The sequence below is a fragment of the Manacus vitellinus genome, unplaced genomic scaffold (genome assembly GCF_001715985.3).
Source record: "Manacus vitellinus isolate BGI_N305 unplaced genomic scaffold, ASM171598v3 scaffold_4_pilon, whole genome shotgun sequence".
Lineage (NCBI taxonomy): Eukaryota > Metazoa > Chordata > Aves > Passeriformes > Pipridae > Manacus > Manacus vitellinus.
In genome coordinates this window covers 8224361-8230616 of record NW_021940604.1, presented here as the reverse complement: position 1 = coordinate 8230616, position 6256 = coordinate 8224361, and positions in this window count along the sequence as shown.

Here is a 6256-nt window from a genome sequence, read left to right as displayed (position 1 = left end):
AGTCTGGCTATTAATTAAAGAATGATCAGCAATATTAAAATTGCCTATACAAATTTCTGAAAATATTTCCTGATCCAAACTGTACTTTTTGTTGGAAAAGTTTCTTAACTACAGAGTAGCATTTCTGGACTGAACTTGAGGAAGATCCACAGCCCCATGGAGAGCAAACTAGTGTTCATCTGTGTGAGCTGAATGCAAGTTCCTGTTCTGCGGCTGGGACTCAAACCTATGTATTTTCTATTTTTGATGACTTACCTAGTTTGCTTTATTCTTCTATTTTCAAAAAGTCCATGAAGTTTTGTTTTCTGACACAGAACCAACCATCTGGACTTCATTCTCCGTAAAGGACCTGCATGTGAAAATGTGCAGCAAGACTTGCATCCTGTTAGGACAATCACCTACATCTTCTGGATGCAGATAGATGTAGGATAATAACTACATTTTGAAATCCATGGAGTTTGCCAGAATGAGCAGTGGATTATAAATGAAAGTAAAGCATTTGTCCCAGAAGTATTTCTGTCTAATGCCATTAGTGGCATTTAGTTTCTGACTGTAACGTCCCCTTCTCACGTTTCTCAAAAAGCTTCTTTGCATCTGCAATCCTTCTTTGTAATAGGTGAGGTTCATTTTGGTAGGGTGAAATAGAATGATAGTTGAAGGTTTGGCCTTGTGGATACCCATTTGCAAGTTTGAAGCAAGTTGTTAACAGTCCCCATTGAGTGATTCACTCAATTAATATTATATTACAGTATTAGTGATGAACTCCTGCTGATCTAGGCAGGAACAAGAAAATGCCTGTCTAGCCTGTCTCTGGCTGGGGCTCAGAGCAGATGCTTTTGGAAACAATGCCAATGCAAAATCATTCATTCCCTGATGCACTGTGCCAGCTAGCAGCATTCATCAGTTCAGGAACTTCTTCACTGAGGGTCAGCTGTACACACCACATTTATATTGCTAATGAACCCATTCACCATGACTGCCTGTTCCCCTTTATAAACCATTTGTAATTTGCCTATTCCAACTGCAGCAAGTGGCATGCCAGGACATAGCTGGCAATTTCCTGATCTAGCCAAAACCAGTGCTAAAGAGTGCAAATCAAGCAAGTTGAAGTTCACAGCTTCTGTCTCAAAAAGAATGTCCTGAAAACAGTTATCAACCTGTTCTTCCATCTATTGCCGTTAGGGCAAGTATGCTCTGACATGCTATATCTGGCATCTGCCCTTGGAGTTAAAATACAGTTCTAAATAAAATTGTAAGACTAATCTAGACCTCCTTCTACATAGCACAAAATTCTAGCAATATAATTTGTTTCTAAAGCATATTTTCCCTCCTGTGAACTGTGACATGCCAGGGTAAACTTCTATTCCTTTCTATTGAACTAAATATGCAACAGGTAAATAACTGAACATTTTTTAATTTATGTATTCATTATTTTTTACTTGAGAAAAATAGTCAGGTCACTAGGGGAATAAAATAGTTTTTTTACTACTCCATATTACATGTGTCTAAACAATAATTTCCTTTCAATACATTTGTCTGTTATCTCAGCAAGTATTTTTGAAGAACAGAACAGAGTAAAAGAGAGGTCAGATACAGAGCAGCACTTTGTTTAGATTTTTTTTTCTTTTTCTTTCTTAAATCAGAGCTTTGCATCAGGAGTCTGGAAATTTCTGTGGCTAATAAGCTATAGAGCACTGCCATGCAAATGGATTTCCTGACAGAACTTTGGGATTATCTTGCAAAACTGATATTTGCCTTTGAAAAACATTAACCTTAAAGGAAGTAATTATCTCATTGAGACATAAGTTCATTTTAAAACTCCTGTCCATTTCTGATTATGACTTTCATCTGATTTTGTCTCTGAGACAAAAATTAATTGTGAATTTGTAATTGTAATTGCAAAGTTACTTTTGTCTTAGGTATTCAATGGGAATTGAACTATTATACTTACCTTGGAATACAGACGTTCTGTCTATAATAGCCTCAAGGATCAATTGTCACATGACTGAGACTTCCCTTCAGGAATGGTACTTATCCCCCCATATGTAGAAGGCTGCAGCAATCCAGTCTAGTTAATCTGGTCTCCCTCTATGATTGGTACAGAAAAGCCCAATAATTACAGACATGGTGAAAGATTAAGTGTAGAAAAGAATCTCACTACTTATATGAAATTAATAGTTTGGTTTTCTTTTTCCTTATCCTTATAAATGGGCACAATATCTCACTCTTTTTACGTTTCATATTTAACAACAGCTGAAGGCAATTTCACTTTCTATGCTACTACTCCAGTTAACAGAGGTTGGTGGAGTGTGGAATGAAGCAAAAGGTAAAATAACTCTCAAACTCAGGAGTTTAGCATGGGGCTGAACTGTGCGTTGTTTGGTGTTTCAGTTTGACGTGTCCCATTTCTCAGCTGCCACTTCAGTTCTGCACATTTTCCGGAACAAGGAGCTTCGCAAATTCATGTCAAGGACAGAAAGAAAGCTTAACAGTGGGCTGATCAGCCCAGCCTATGGCAAGGGAAGTTGAAAGTGAAGATAGTCACTGAAAGCCACAGCAACTGATACGTGCCATAACTTAACCTAGAAATTATTGTATTCAACTGCAGCCACGATATCGAACCTGTTGTCAGAATTCTCTTGCAATGCCCTAAAAGTCTTTAAACCTTTAAAGATTAGTTTTCTTGTTTCTGTGTCTATAAATGTGGTGCAATGCTTAGCATAGCTCTAAAGCATTATCATTTTTCACTGGGCAAATTATGAGGCACTAGTTTAAAATCAGTCATTTATGCTAAATATGAATTTAGGAGCTGATGCAACTACTTCCAGTCTCTCAATAAAATTCAACCTCGTTTGTTGGGCAACAGCAGCTTCTTGGTTCAGTGTAATTAAGAATAGGGCATTTATTAAGGTAAAGCAGTAGCTGCTTCCTGCCTCCTTCCCCTGCCTGGGACTTCTGGATCCACCTAAATGAAAGCTTTAATTTTTTCCCTTTCATTCTATCCCCTTCCCACCATGTTCCCTCCTCCCTTCTCACTCTCTGCTTCAATCCCTCGATTTGTCAAAATTTTCCTTCCAAGTGTATGATTTTTTGGTCCAATATCTTTGCTTTAGCACAGTCATGAAAGTTAGCCAATATCAGAACCATTCTGACAGACGCTGACAGGTTGTAGCTTAATGATAAACTATCCCAATGTGAGAAAACCTTCCACAAACAGTTCATGCCATGTAGCTGCATACAATACAGCTCTAGCTTTATCTAGAACTGAAATGTCTCCTCTCACCACTGAGTTTTCAATGAGAATTTATACTTGGCTCAGCTTAAAGTTGCTGGATGTAATTAAATCTGGCACAAGACCACTAACATTAGCAGAATTATATCAGAGATTCATTTTGCCTCTTTTGCATCTAAGAGTCTGGTAAATTTCTGGATAATGGATAGGTAGCTCAGTAAGAAACTGGAGTTATTCTACAGTACCTGTTTAAAAAAAAAACAAAAACAAAAACAAAAAACAAATTCAAGTCTATGTTAGCAAATTTGAATATTAAGGCTTATTCTTCATCAAGGTAGTTTGGTTGTCTCTATTACCCTCAATGGAGCCATGTCAATTTATACCAATAAAGAGTTTCTTTCTGGCTAGTGATAACAAGAATGTATTATGCAAGAGCATGAATTATGGGCAAGGACTGCACTGTGAAAAAATAGAGAAGAAAAAAATGGTCTTTTTGAAAGATCTTTACAGTCTAAACATTAGACAACAGACTAAAGAATGATGCTGTCAGGCAAGCAAAGAAAAAACATTTATTACACGGCAGTGTAATAAATGAAAGAAAATGTGAATCTATCAATTTTGACATGTCACAAAGGTTTACTGAAGAGATGGTGATAATATTCTGTTCTTTTTGAAATATCAGGAATAAAATACAGCCCCATTGATATTGTGGGAGGCTTACTCTGTTTTCTGTGGGAGCATGGTGGCCAGCAAGCAACTTCGTTTTTCTGTATGAAGACTTAGCTACACTATCTCTGGATACAACATAGCTAGGATTAAATAACATTTTTAATGTCAATTGCACATTTTTATTGATTCCTTTTCTCTTCTAATTTAAAAGAAGTTTAATTTAAATAATAGCCTTATGAAAATGTATGTTTTCTTTTCTCCCCCTCTGGCTTTGCTATCCCTTCACTTTGTTCAGAATAAAACGTTCATTATTTGTCCAGTAAATGAATAATCTGCTAATTAACTGCACTTGTTATGTGATGAATATTCAATTACTATAATGGGAAGAGGAAGAAGATGTATCATACCTGAGCAAATTAATTTGTTGTTGGGCAATAAATTTGCATCCACCTGGTTGCAATTGCTCACTCAAAAAAACTCTCCAGATTTGTTATGTTTGGGAATTAAAGGAGCACACGGTCCATGTGCAGTCATATATACAAAAGGTGAATACCTTTCTCTCTGTCTCTTTTAACAGTATTATTCAAACAAATTGAATTTGGAAACAAGTTGTGTTCTATCTAGTGATAAGAAAAAGGAATTACCAAGTAAATTACATTTATTTCCTGTCTTTGAAAAATGGTAGCCCTCTCAGATCATGTTAACAATGAAGTGAGAGTTTCCACTACAGAAAAACAGGCCAAACTCTTCCTACACTAAAAACTCCAAAATATACTTAAGTAAGTAAGTCTCATTGTTCTGCTCTTCTTGATGGTGTCTAAAACAATACCAAAACTATCCAGTATGAAATGCTACAAAGCCAGCATAGTGGTTCACACACTAATCAAAGTTTATCCAATTACCACAGTGAAGAGTAGAAGGGAACAAAGTCCAGTTCACAGAACAGAGTGGTCTCATTTCGGTCCAAGGGGGAGACTGTCTCTCTGATGTTCCTGCCCATCCCATTCCTTCAAATTTATAGTGGAGTTATTATTAGCACAGTATGACAAAGTCCTCCATTTAAGCTATCTGTGACCTGGAACATTCCTACCACAGCCTCCCCACTAGTGTTATACCATTCATTCATAGAACAGCTGCTTTACAAGGATGACTGTTTTTTCTCTATTTACTGCCAATTAAGGATGATTGTGGTACTTAGCATGGGACACAACAGTAAGACTGGACATGATCCGAATTTAATACATAACACTTCTCTAACCTAAAGAGAAAGAAAAAAGGGAAAAAAACCCACAACCCAAACCAGCAAAAAACTATAGCAAAAAAAATTATACAGCATTAGGGTAAAGAATAGAATTACTGATGCTATATATCATCAAGCCCTGTGGTGAAGTGCCGAGGACGAAATAGCTCATCTGTTCTTTGGGAGGGGGAGGAGAAGTCTAAACAAAACCAAACCTGCTGACACAGCCTAATTTGCATAAAAATGCTATTCATAAATCCTAGAGATTCTCTCCAAAGGCATTCTGAGTAGTAACCAGCAAGTGTTAGAGAAGGAAAAGGAGTGAGAAAAGAGATTGAGGTTTATAATGAAAGTCTATTTCTTGACAGTTGGGGTTCAGTGCAGTTTTAAACACTTATATCTTGAAGGAGGGTGGATTTGCTGAAATATGAAATGGTGCAGGCTTATACTATAGGATACAATGCAGAGGCAGTTTGCAGACACCAGAGAGGATGCCTGGCTGCCTACAAACACCCCTCACACATCTTCTTTACCAGAGACAGTGTGGGATGGCATGGGGATTAGTGGCAGCACCTCAAAACAGATCAGAAAACAGTTGTGGTATGGTAGGAGATTTTGAGAGACAAATGAATTGTGAGGCACTGACCTCATTGAGGAGTGGAATTTGACGAGGGAGTGATTTTTTCCCTGTATGTATATCTTAATCTTGATGTTTTATTTTGCTAGGTTCATGACTGTAGTTTCTTTCCATCTCTACTCATAAAAGATATGGAATTTGATTTGTCACTGCAGTTGCTTTCCTAGTCACAAAGTCTGAGGTGCATTTACCCACATGCTGTCAGCAGTGGTTACAGACACTGTCTGTAGACACACACTCAGGCTGTGGCAGACAACAAACTACCTCACCTAGCACTCTCTCCTGCAAAGGAAGGAGGACAAGTGCACTCAAGTTGTGGCAGTTCAATGAGTAGCACCAGTTTCAATGTATGTCTCATCTCATAATTTCTTCTTTCCAAAAAGACCTTTCCTGCATTATCACAGGTTGACTGCCATGATTCTACCCAATTTTGTTTGGAGAATAAAAAAGACTCAGTCTGCAACCAGCACAATGTCAG